Below are 12,453 nucleotides of genomic sequence, written 5' to 3'. Positions count from 1 at the left end.
AGCACTGGTCCACCCACATATCAAATTATCAAAGTAGCGAACACGAATCAAGCCAACAAGTTGAAAGTAACTAGATGAAAATCCTGTGTACCCTCAAGAACGCTTTGCTTATCATAAGAAACTGTTTTGGCATGTCCTTTGCCTCAAAAGGATTGGGCTACGTTGCTGCACTTTTGCTACTGTTATCGTTACTTGCTCATTACAAATTATCTTGCCATCAAACTACTCTGTTACTTACAATTTCAGCACTTGCAGACATTACCTTGCTGAAAACCACTTGTCATTTCCTTCTGCTCCTCGTTGGGTTCGACACACTTACTTATCAAAAATAGCTACAATTGATCCCATATACTTGTGGGTCATCAAGGTTATTTTCTGGCGCCGTTGCCGGGGAGTGAAGCGTCTTTGGTAAGTGGAATTTGTTAAGGTGACATTTATATAGTGTGCTGAAATTTACTGTCACTGGATACTATGGAAAATAATACTTTGAGGGGTTTGTTCGGGGTATCTTCACCTCGACCAGAACCACAATTAGCTACCCCTCAACCTACATCACCTACTAAAAATATTGAATATGAAATTCCTTCAGGTATGATAGAACAACTGCTAGCTAATCCTTATGCAGGAGACGGAACCGAACATCCTGATATGCACTTGATGTATGTGGATTGTTCAAGCTTGCAGGTTTACCCGGAGATGAAGTAATGAAGAAGGTTTTCCCTTTATCTTTGAATGGAAAAGCATTGGCATGGTATATTCTATGCGATGATATTTGATCCTGGAATTGGAATTGATTGAAATTGGAGTTCCATCAAAAAAATTATCCTATAAATCTAGTTCATCTTGATCGGAATTATATATATATATAATTTTTGGCCTCGTGAAGGAGAAAGTATCGCTCTAGCTTGGGGGAGGCTGAAGTCAATGTTATACTCATTCCCCAATCATGAGCTCTCAAGAGAAATTATTATCCAAAAAATTTATGCTCGGCTTTCTTGTAATGATCAAACCATGCTTGATACTTCTTGTCCTTATTCTTTTATGAAGAAGACTATTGAATTCTGGTGGGATCTTTTGGAAAGAATTAAACGCAACTCTGAAGATTGGGAACTCGACAAAGGTAAAGAGTCAAGTATTAAACTTAAATATGATTGTGTTAAATCTTTTATGGATACCGATGCTTGTCAAAAGTTTAGCACTAAATATGGACTTGACTATGAGATAGTAGCCTCCTTTTGTGACTACTCATGTTGATCTCCCTAAAGACAAGTGGTTTAAATATCATCCACCTATTAAAGAAGAAACTAAAGAACTGGTACCAGTTAAAGAAGAAACTATAATTTATAATGTAGACCCAGTTGTTCCTACTGCTTATATTGAGAAACCACCTTTCCCTGTTAGGATAAAGGAACATGCCAAAGTTTCAACTGTGGTCAACAAAAGCTATATTAGAACACCTAAACTGGATGAACAAATTAAAGTAGAACCTAGTATTGCTATCGTTAAAGATCTCTTGGAAGAAAATGTAGATGGGCATGTTATTTCCTTCTGTGAAGAAGTTGCTAGAATTGCCAAACCTGATAAAAAGGATAAACATAGACCTGTTGTTGGCATGCCCATTGTCTCAGTTAAAATAGGGGATCACTGTCATCATGGTTTATGTGACATAGGTGCTAGCTTAAGTGCTATTCTTTATTCCTTATATCAAGAAATTATGAATGGCATAGCACCCGCAGAGATAGAAGACATAGATGTTACTATCAAACTTGCTAATAGAGACACTATATCACCAATTGGGATTGTTAGAGATGTTGAGGTCTTGTGTGGGAAAATAAAATACCCTACTGATTTTCTTGTTCTTGGTTCCCCACAAGATCACTTTTGTCCCATTATCTTTGGTAGACCTTTCTTGAACACCGTTAATTCTAGAATAGACTACGAGAAACAAACTATCGGTGTTAGTTTTGGTGATGAGTGTCATGAGTTTAATTTTTCCAAGTTTAGTAGAAAACTTCATGAAAAATAATTGCCTAGTAAAGATGAATTAATTGGTCTTGCTTCTATTGTTGTGTCTCCTACTGATCCACTAGAACAATATTTGCTGGACCATGAAAGTGATTTACAGATGCATGAAAGAAATAAAATAGATAAGATTTTCTTTGAACAACGTCCTCTACTTAAACACAATTCCCATTGAAACTCTAGGAGGTCCTCCTCCACCTAAAGGTGATCATGTGTCTGAATTAAAGCAATTTCCAGACACTTTGAAATATGTTTATCTTGATAAAAAGAAGATATATCCTGTTATTAGTAGTGCTAACCTTTCAGAACATAAACAAGAAAGATTATTGAAAGTTCTAAGGAAGCACCGAGCTGCTATTGGATATAGCCTTGATGATTTAAAGGGCATTAGTCTCACTCTATGTCAGCACAAAATTAATATGGAACCTGATGCTAAACCCGTTGTTGATCACCAACGTCGGTTAAATCCGAAGATGAAAGAAGTGGTAAGAACGGAAATCTTAAAACTTCTGGAAGCAGGTATAATCTATCCCATAGCTGATAGTAGATGGGTAAGTCATGTTCATTGTGACCACAAAAAGGGAAGTATTACTGTTGTTCCTAATCATAAGAATGAACTTATTCCGCAAAGATTTGTTACAGGTTATAGAATGGTAATTGATTTTAGAAAATTAAACAAAGCAACTAGAAAAGATCATTACCATCTGCCTTTTATTGGTCAGATGCTAGAAATATTATCTAAGCACACACATTTTTGCTTCCTTGATGGATATTCTGGTTTATCACAAATACCTGTTTCTCAACCTGACCAAGAAAAGACCACTTTCACTTGTCCCTTTGGAACTTATGCTTATAGACGTATGCCTTTTTGTTTATGTAATGCACCTGCTACCTTTCAAAGATGTATGACTGCTATATTCTCTGACTTTTGTGAAAAGATTGTTGAGGTTTTCATGGATGATTTCTCTGTTTATGGGAAGTCTTTTGATGATTGTTTAAGCAATCTTGACCGAGTTTTGCAGAGATGCGAGCAAACAAATCTTGTCTTGAATTGGGAAATGTGCCACTTTATGGTTAATGAAGGCATTGTCCTGGGTCATAAAATTTCTGAATGAGGTATTGAAGTGGACAAAGCTAAGGTTGATGTAATTGAGAAAATGCCATGTCCTAAAGATATCAAAGGTATTCGTATTTTCCATGGTCATGCTGGTTTCTATAGGAGATTTATCAAAGATTTTTATAAAATCTCTAGGCCTCTTACGAAGCTTTTGCAAAAGGACATTCCTTTTGTTTTTGATGATGATTGTTTAGAAGCCTTTGAAACACTCAAGAAAGCCTTAATTTCTGCACCTATTGTTCAACTACCTAATTGGAAATTGCCTTTCGAAATTATGTGTGATCCTACTGATTATGATGTTGGTGCTGTTCTAGGACAAAGAGTTGATAAGAAACTAAATGTTATTCATTATGCTAGTAAAACTCTAGACAGTGCTCAATGAAATTATGCTACTACGGAAAAATAATTCTTAGCAGTGGTGTTTGCTTGTGATAAATTTAGATCTTACATTGTTGATTCAAAAGTAATTGTTCACACTGATCATGCTGCTATTAAATATCTTATGAAAAAGAAAGGTGCTAAACCTAGACTTATTCGACGGGTTCTCTTGCTACAAGAATTTGATTTACAATTCACTGATAGAAAAGGGGCTGATAACCCTAGAGCTGATAACTTGTCTAGGCTTGAAAAATGTGCCTTATGACCCACTACCTATTGATGATAGTTTTCCTAATGAGCAGTTAGCTGCAATAAATGTTTCTCACAACACTCCTTGGTATGCTAACTATGCTAATTACATTGTTGCTAAATATTTACCACCTAGTTTTATATATCAAGAAAATAAAAAAATTTCTTTTATGATTTAAGACACTACTTTTGGGATGACCCACATCTTTATAAAGATGGAGTAGATGGTATTATTAGACCTTGTGTACCTGAGCATGAACAAAGGGACATATCCTACGGAAATTTCACTCTGAACCTTATGGCAATAGAACTGCCCACATGGTATTGCAATCTGGATTTTATTGACGTACTCTCTTCAAGGATGCCCGTAAGTTTGTCTTATCTTGTGATGAATGCAAAGAATAGGTAATATCGGTAAGCGTCAAGAAATGCCTATGAATTATTCACTTGCTGTTGAACCATGTGATGTTTGGGGATTTGATTACATGGGACCTTTTCCTTCCTCTAATGGGTATACACATATTTTCGTTATTGTTGATTGTGTTACTAAATGGGTAGAAGCTATTCCAACCAGTTGTGGTGATCACAACACCTCTATTAAAATGCTTAAGGAAGTTATTTTCCCAAGGTTTGGAGTCCCTAGATATTTAATGACTGATGGTGGTTCATGATAACCCACAAGTATAGGGGATCAATTGTAGCCTCTTTCGATAAGTACGAGTGTCAAACCCAACGAGGAGCTAAAGGTAGAACAAATATTTCCTCAACTTCTATCGACCACCGACACAACTCTATGCACGCACTACTAGGGAAAACCTTATACACAGAATCTTACCAGTAGTGCGGGACAAAAATAAGCGCTACTACTACTTACCACTAGCACGTGGCAAAGAAATGCGCTGCAGCTAAGTTTATAGCAGTAGCGCGTCTCAGCGAAGAAGCGCTGCAACTACAATTCCCCTAATGTTCACGCCAGGCTACCAATATTAGTAGCGAGCTAAAGCAAAGCACGCTGCTGCTAAGGTTGTTGTAGCAGTGTGTTTTACGCAGAAAGCGCTACTGCTAATGAAAGGAAAATCAAATGAAAAACATATAGAAAAGTAAATGAAAATGGAAGAAATAGAAAAAGGGGAAGGAAAAAAATGAAAATATGAAGGAAAACAAATGATAAATAAAAATAAAGATAAAGGCGTAGCAGTAGCGCGTTTTGTCAGACAGCGCTATAGCTAAGTTAGCTATAGCTAATGTAGCAATAGCGCTTTTCCTGGACCGCGCTACTGCTATTTTTGACTTAACCGCGCGGTTCTTCTTCTCCACGACTACTTCCCCCAAATCCAACTCCTCAGCTGTCATCGCGCCATCGTCGCCCTGCATTGCCGTCGGCCACCCACTACTAGGGAAAAGGCTAGCAGCAACGCGGGTTTTAGGTGTATCAGTAGCGCGTGGACCGGCGCTACTAATAAGGCGCTACAGCTAACACATAGCAGTAGCGCGTGCTCACCAGCGCTACTGCTACACAAGTGTAGCAGCAGCGCACTTAGTGGAAGCTCACTACTGCTAATAGCTATATCACGCTTCTTTCATGCGCTCTACTGCTACTACCGCGCAGCTGCTAACTTTTCTCCACTCGCTACTGCTAATTTTACTAGTTTTTTGTTTTTTTTGGCTCATACAAATGTCATTATGATACACATACAAATGCCTGCGAGACCAAAGATGTAATCATAGCATATACATACAAATAGTCTCATCATAATCATCATCCAACACAAAGTGGTCTCTCGTCATCATCTCGAAAATAGCGATACAAGTCTTGATTACTTGCACATACATCGTCATCCATCTAAACAATGATTTACGCGAGAAGAGCTATCACTTTGTGTACATGAGTTCGTATCCCTCTCTCGCATTAGCGTGAACCTAAACTAACTACTGTCTGTCGCTCGGAAACCGGAAACCAGTACACCTGGGCCTGACACTCCGGCCACTTGTCGTATATATACTCCTGGTGTAGCACTTCTTCGCCATCTATGATCTATGCACCTGCATCGTCACATGAGTCGATGATATGCAACATATATAGTTGAGCAACGGAAAGAGACAGACTTGGCAAAAATAGAAACAACATATCATAAGCATAAATAACAAAGTTCATCGTACCCCAAAATGCCCTAACTAGAGTGATTTTGGCTAGTCGAGGAGGAGGACGGTTTAATTACATCACAAATAAAGTTTCGCCATGCATAACTCAAAGTTTTTTCATACAGAATGTATGGACTAAACGGACACATTGTCATATATCGACAATCACCCCAACATGTCGTTCCATCCATCCAAGTCTGGGAGATAGTCCTTGAGCTTAGTGAAAGGCTTCATGTCGAGACGCTGAGAGGCTATCCATGTTCGGACGTCTTCCCGCGACATTTGTCCTTCTCCGTAGAACATCCCTCTTTTTCCGATGACCTCCTTCATGATGATTTGGGCAAGTTCGCGTTGGATGTTATAGAACTCAGCTCGAAGTCGATGATCCTCGATATCTCCTATGTCCTTTGCCCATTGTAAAATATGGGCATCGCCGGATCTAGGTGACATGCGAAGGTTCTAGTGATCCCGTCTGTACTCCAGCATGTGGTGTAGGACATAGAATCCATCATTCACTACACCACAACACTTAATTAGGGGCAGTTAACTGCCGGGATAAATAGTGGGTTAAGGACAAACTATCTGCCAGGGATGTCGTTACTGCCGATAGAAGTAATTAAGGGCAATAAACTGCCTGCAGAAGTGTAGGAACGAGGGCGCACAAACTGCCGGCAACGATTTTTGTTTGTAAGGACATAGTGTCTGCCGTCACAACTAAACTATAGCCCATTATCTGCCGGAGTGTCTGTAGGGCGCGAGACTGAAATTGGCCCAGTTGCGCGCGTACCGCGCGAGAGGCCCGCGAAAAGTTTGCACCAAATAGCCGCCGCCCCAAATAGGTCTTCCCCAAATCGAACCCTCATCCACATTGTCCTCTCCCACACCAACGCCGCCGCCCCCGCCCCCGTCCTTGTCCGCCTTAGATCTCCACCGCCCATGATGACCCCCATCGGTGTCGATGGTGCCCGGTGCATCGAGGTCGACCTCGCCTCCTTCCATAGTCGTGCGAGGTCGAATCCTCGGCTCCCTCCCTTCGACACCACCGACGGTGTGTCGAGGTCGATCCGTCGATGTCGCCCCCCTCTCCCGCACCAGACCCCGCGGAGAAGTCCGAGCCTCCTCCATTGGCCTGCGAGCGTGGCGATGACAAGCGCTAGAGGAACCGTTGGTGCTTGGCTCCTCCGCTATCTCAGGGTCGTCGCGCACCACCATGCTGTCGTGCTCCTATTCTCCGTGGCCCTCCACGGCTCGGCGCTGACGAGGACCGACGGGATCCCCGCCACTGCTTCCTCCACCTAGCGGCGAGAGCTGTGCCCGCTCTTCACTACGCCGGCACACCACGCTGCTCAGATCCGTCATGGTGGAAACCCGATACAGGTGGCCTTCCTTCAGATCTTTTTTGGTTTCTGTCGAATTTGTCAGCTGCTCAGAGGAGGTGAGGTTGTTATTCTTTTTTGTTTGATGGGAGTTATTCCCAACTTATTGGTTGGTCGATTTTGTTCCTGCTACCATGGACAGCCAGCCACCATGGCCTCTGAACTTTTGTCTTTCCGTGAGCTTGGAGAGCTGACACTTCACTTTTTTGTGCCTATATTTGGCCACATTGTTTCTTAGCAAATATTCATCATCTAACATTATACATATGATTCTCTGTTTTGCCACTTCAGAGGAAGTGACTAGAATACGTAGGGAAAAAGAAGAAGGAAACAACAGTCTTGCAAGCTAATAAAGAAACAGTAGCTTGCTCACAAAATTTCCATGAGTGGTAACGCTTCTCTTCATACATATAATCTGATTTTCACCACTAATAATTAGAAACTACAGGATTGTAGACACACTGATTTATTTGAGAGGAACACAAGTGAATTTTACCTTAGTTATGCCAGTTCTATTTTCTTTCAGAAAATCCTTTTTATGGATTGATGGTGGGACTTGGGATTAAACATATACATGTGTGGAAGCTTCTCTTTGCATAATTTTGTTAGTGATGCATCTATATTTTTCCTCTTAACTTGGGGATCTTTCAAAAAGGAAGCACCTCATGTGTGAGAATTGGTTGTATTTACTATTTTCTATACAACCTGAATGTACTAGAAGGATCAACATTCATGAAACTATAACCAGCCATAGTAATCTTGCTATTGATACATACACACTGAAAGTCTAAAGACATGCTAGTAAAAGCTACTTTCTTTGAAAGCAGCAATACCATTTATATTCAATGGGACTGCCATTGCCGCACCTTTGATTGCTTTTTAATCTTGCTATACATATATACACACTGGAAGTATGAAAATATGCTGGCAAAAGCTACTTGCTTTGAAAGCAGCAATAAGGTTTATATTCAGCGGGACTGCAATTGTGACACCTTATAGCTATAACTCCTCTTGAAATTGAATTGTGAAAGGATGTGTCATATTGGAAGTGAAACTGTGTGCATGTAAGCTCTAATCAAGCTCTTCCGGTGAAATTCAACTTTTTTTACGACATAGTAACACAGTTATGTTTGATGGCCATGAAGGCATCAACACAAACACGTGTTTTTAATTCACTCATTTATTGTATGGTTTTGAATCATGTTAGACACATCCCAGTTTTGGAAGTGAACTGTGTAAACATACAGACACCTATTATCATGCTAGCACACAGTTTTCGCTGAACGACTCCACCGGCGACCACCATCCTCCGTGGAATGCCTTCGCTCATCGCGAGCTAGCGTACTCTCCGAGCAGGCCTCCTCCCGGCAAGCTTCACCGAGCACCAACCTGCGGGTCCACATCCTCCACGTCCTCTGCATTGAAGCAACAGAGCATCTACCCTCCGCAACGTTCTTCCCCTGGATCAATAGCGCTGCCTCCTTTTCCCCTTTATTTGTCAGGTGAGATTTCATATTTTGTTCCTTTTTTCTTTCGAGCTAGTTCTACTATCATCACCAAAAGAGCAAGCTAGCAATTTGGAATATGTGATATAGTTGTTAGCTTGTGCTGCTACGAAATGTGTAAAAGTGTAATAGTCCTGAAATGGTTCTTAAAATGCAACTAAAAAATAAACATAGATGAACACTAGTACTGTTAGTAGCCCTTCAGATCGAAGGACAAGGACCATTGTTGATTAATAAGTGCATAGCTTAATTAGATTCGCTGACACCTGACTAAGTTGTTGAGTTGAGCTATGGAGTTCATTTTAATTTGAGAAGAAAGCTAATCATTTTAAGTCTTCAGTCCACCTGTTTAGTCCACCTGACTAAGTTGTTTAGTTGATGCCCCAAAGTAGAACCATCTTTGTTTGTGTTGTGTGAAATACGATATGTGTATAGAACAGGCGCTGTGCTTTTATGGTATAGATGATGACATTCTTACTACTATTTTGTTTTTTGTATTTTCTGAAATGACATGTTTCAGTTCATTATATTGTGTTGTGTGATGGGATTCCTTCTCCATATTGTATTTCTTGTTGCCTGTACTAGATATGGGTGATATGCATTTTGTTACTACATTTTTTCCTTAATAGAAGTATACTTTCTGCCGCATGTTAGGCAATTTTAGTGAAACTGGTTAAGAATTGACAAGAGTAGGATGGATAAAGCTAGAAGTACACAAGCATATATTGATGGGGTAAAGAAATTCATAAATTTGGGAAGTGACCTGACCTGAGAGGCGGGGTGGCTTGGCGGCTGCCAGCGACTTCCGAGCAGGTGGGCAAGAGCAGCAATCTTGACCTGTTCCGTCGGTGCAAGTAATCGGTTCCTCGATGCTTCCTTTCACCCCACAGTATACGCGACAGTGCTGCATTACCTTGTCATTCTTGGAGACTCTGTACAAATGTTTATCTCAGTGCAAGAAAAAGAAAGATTTGAACTGAGCATGTTTTGCCTATTTGCACATGACAGATTTTTGGCTTCGAGCTAGAACTCAGTGTTAAACTCTACTATTAGTTTTGGCTTGCTACACTGTTAGAGGGTATTCTCTTCAATGAATTCTATTAAACACAAGCTAAGATGCATGAGATACAGAGAGAAATCAGTAACCAACGGTTATTTCATTAGTTTTTTCTCCTATATACATATGATATACACTATATATACGTAGTTTTTAAAATTGATGTGGGCCTGCCCCTGCCTATTTGCACAGATTTTTGCCTATTTGTACTATTGTACTCTGTATAGTACAGAGTCTTGCCTACTTGCACTACCGTATTGTGTATAGTACAGAGTTTTGCCTATTTGTACACAGCTTTGACTATTTGTTCAAAATAGTACTGTATAGAGTGTTGCCTATTTGTAGAGTTTAACTCAGTGCAAAAAAAATTTGATTCGAACTCAGAGTACTAAATTAACTCCAGAGATGATGTTATACATGTTTAACTCAGTTTTAGTCATTGCTTTTGCAAGTCAATTGTACAGGTTCCTGTTTTCCTTATTTGCACATGAAGATATTGTATGTGTACTTCAAACAATTCCTGCTTGATCTAATGATGTAACATTGCTTGCAGTGATGATGAAGTGATGCACATTTAGAAGAGTTCTATTTATGCCGATGAGTTAAACTGCAGCATGTCAAAATCTTTAATGTGCTAATTTAAAATCTGAAACGAGAGCTCCATTTTGAGTTTCTTATTTGTTGCAGGTTTCCCTACAGAAGTTGATGGGGGTTTCGAAGATCTTCAAGCTGCTGAAGATTTGGGAGATTCGGAAGATCTTTAAGCGGTTGAAGATATGGTAGAGTGATTATGCTTTGTTTGTGGAACCTATACACTTGCTCTGCTCATTTTGCCGGTTGTTAGGCCACAATATGCTCATTTTGGTTGTGTGGCACCCCAGAAACATATGTTCTTTTGTGGCACACATGTAGAAACATATATGTATTGTACCTTTTGTGGCACAACCTGCTTATATATATATGGTTGTTATGTTAATTTATCGAATTGACTTTAAGGGTTTGGAGTGAAGTGTATGAATGAGACATGTTACTTTGATTGAAGTGTATGGATGAGACATGTTACTTTGATTGAAGTGTATGGATGAGACATGTTACTTTGAGTGAAGCGTATGTATAAATTGTGTAATATGTACTGATTGTTTGAACATAATGAATGAATATTACATTAGGGATGCCTATAACTATTTGGTAGTGAAATCTATGTGCCGGCATAAAAAATGCCGGGTAAATGAGCTTCTGCAGGCAGTTGGACTGCCGGTAATTGATGTCTCATGTACTTTGACCAATCTGCCGGGAGAAAACAAACTGCCGGCAAATAGACGGGCAAGGGCAAAGAAACTGCCGGCAAAAAATTATATGTCGGGAGAAGTTATCCCCGGCAGCCGTTCTTGTGGCGGTTCTATCTGCCGGGGGAAACACTGTCCTGGCAGTTTATCTGCCCTTGAAAGTGCTTTCTCATGGCAGTTTTTCTGTCCTTACATCAGTGTTGTGGTGTAGTGATTAAGAGAATCGTTCGGTTGCTGGATGCAACAGAAGTCGGTCTTATGGCCGAAGGCAGCCCTGCCGCCCCTTGTCTTCTTGTCCCTGACCTCTCCACCCCTTGCTTGGTAGTAAAACATAGCACTGTCGAGAACATCCTTGATGTGGGTGTAATCCTTTTTGTGAATGTTCTTTGATGAGTCCATGTAAAGAGCGTGGGAGAATCAGGGGTAGAGGATGATGAGTAGTCTTGAGTTTGTTAGGAAGCCGTTGTCTCTTTGCTTTCTGTTCTACACCTGCTCCGCTCCCCGAGGCAGCGCTGGTCTCAGTCTCAGTGCCGGTCTCGATGACGGTCTGAGTCTCAGCACCGGTCTCAATCTTAGCACCAGTCTCAGTCTCAGCGCCAGTCTCGATGCCGGTCTGAGTCTCAGCGCCGGTCTCAGTCTCAGCACTGGTCTGCATGTCGGTCTCAGTCCTTGATGCCACCGGTTGATCGTCGGCAAGGCTAAAAAATTCTTCTGCCGCCCAGTAGACGTCGTCGCAATCACCCGAACCTTGTCCTTCATCATTGCTAGCCATGTTTCCTACGATTAAATATAGTAAATTAATTCTAGACCTAATAAAATGAATAATGACATACAATAGGCCTATGTTTTGTAGGAACGTTGACTCCTTCCTGGTGCGGCAAATCCCGGGTACTCGATATGTCCTAGTTTGTAGCACAAGTCATGCCGAAATTCACAGAAAATTTCGGCATGACCTTTGCTAAAAAGTGGACAAATCGAGAACCTGAAATTTGCCAGAACGGAAATGAATCAACATTCCGGCAAAACATATATAGGCCACTCAGCTTCATTCAAACAACAAAGCCACTTGGGCACAAACAACATGACCACTTCAATGAAAAGATATACTCAACAATAAAAGTCTAGGAAGGGATCATCTTTAAAATAAAACTTGCCTAAATAACCTAGATAATTAACCTAATTAAACTAGTTAACCTGACTAGTTCTCTGTCAAAGCCCTAACTAAATTTTTCCACTAACCTAGGTAATTAACCTAATTAAATAGTTAACCTAACTACTTCTCTGTCAAAGCCCTAACTAAATGTTTGCCCTAACCTAGATA

General features: G+C 40.4%; 1 long non-coding RNA gene across 1 annotated transcript; it reads left to right on the top strand.

Annotated features, from left to right (window-relative positions):
- Positions 1–6,781: 6,781 nt before the first annotated feature.
- On the top strand, positions 6,782–10,822 carry LOC125522044. Its single transcript, XR_007289618.1, has 2 exons — positions 6,782–8,786; positions 10,534–10,822. It is a non-coding gene; the product is annotated as an uncharacterized LOC125522044 (long non-coding RNA).
- Positions 10,823–12,453: the final 1,631 nt, after the last annotated feature.

Source organism: Triticum urartu, chromosome 7, assembly GCF_003073215.2.
Source record: "Triticum urartu cultivar G1812 chromosome 7, Tu2.1, whole genome shotgun sequence".
Taxonomy (NCBI): Eukaryota; Viridiplantae; Streptophyta; class Magnoliopsida; order Poales; family Poaceae; genus Triticum; species Triticum urartu.
Note: the sequence above shows the minus strand (reverse complement) of the source record. Positions and strands in the feature narration are given on the sequence as shown.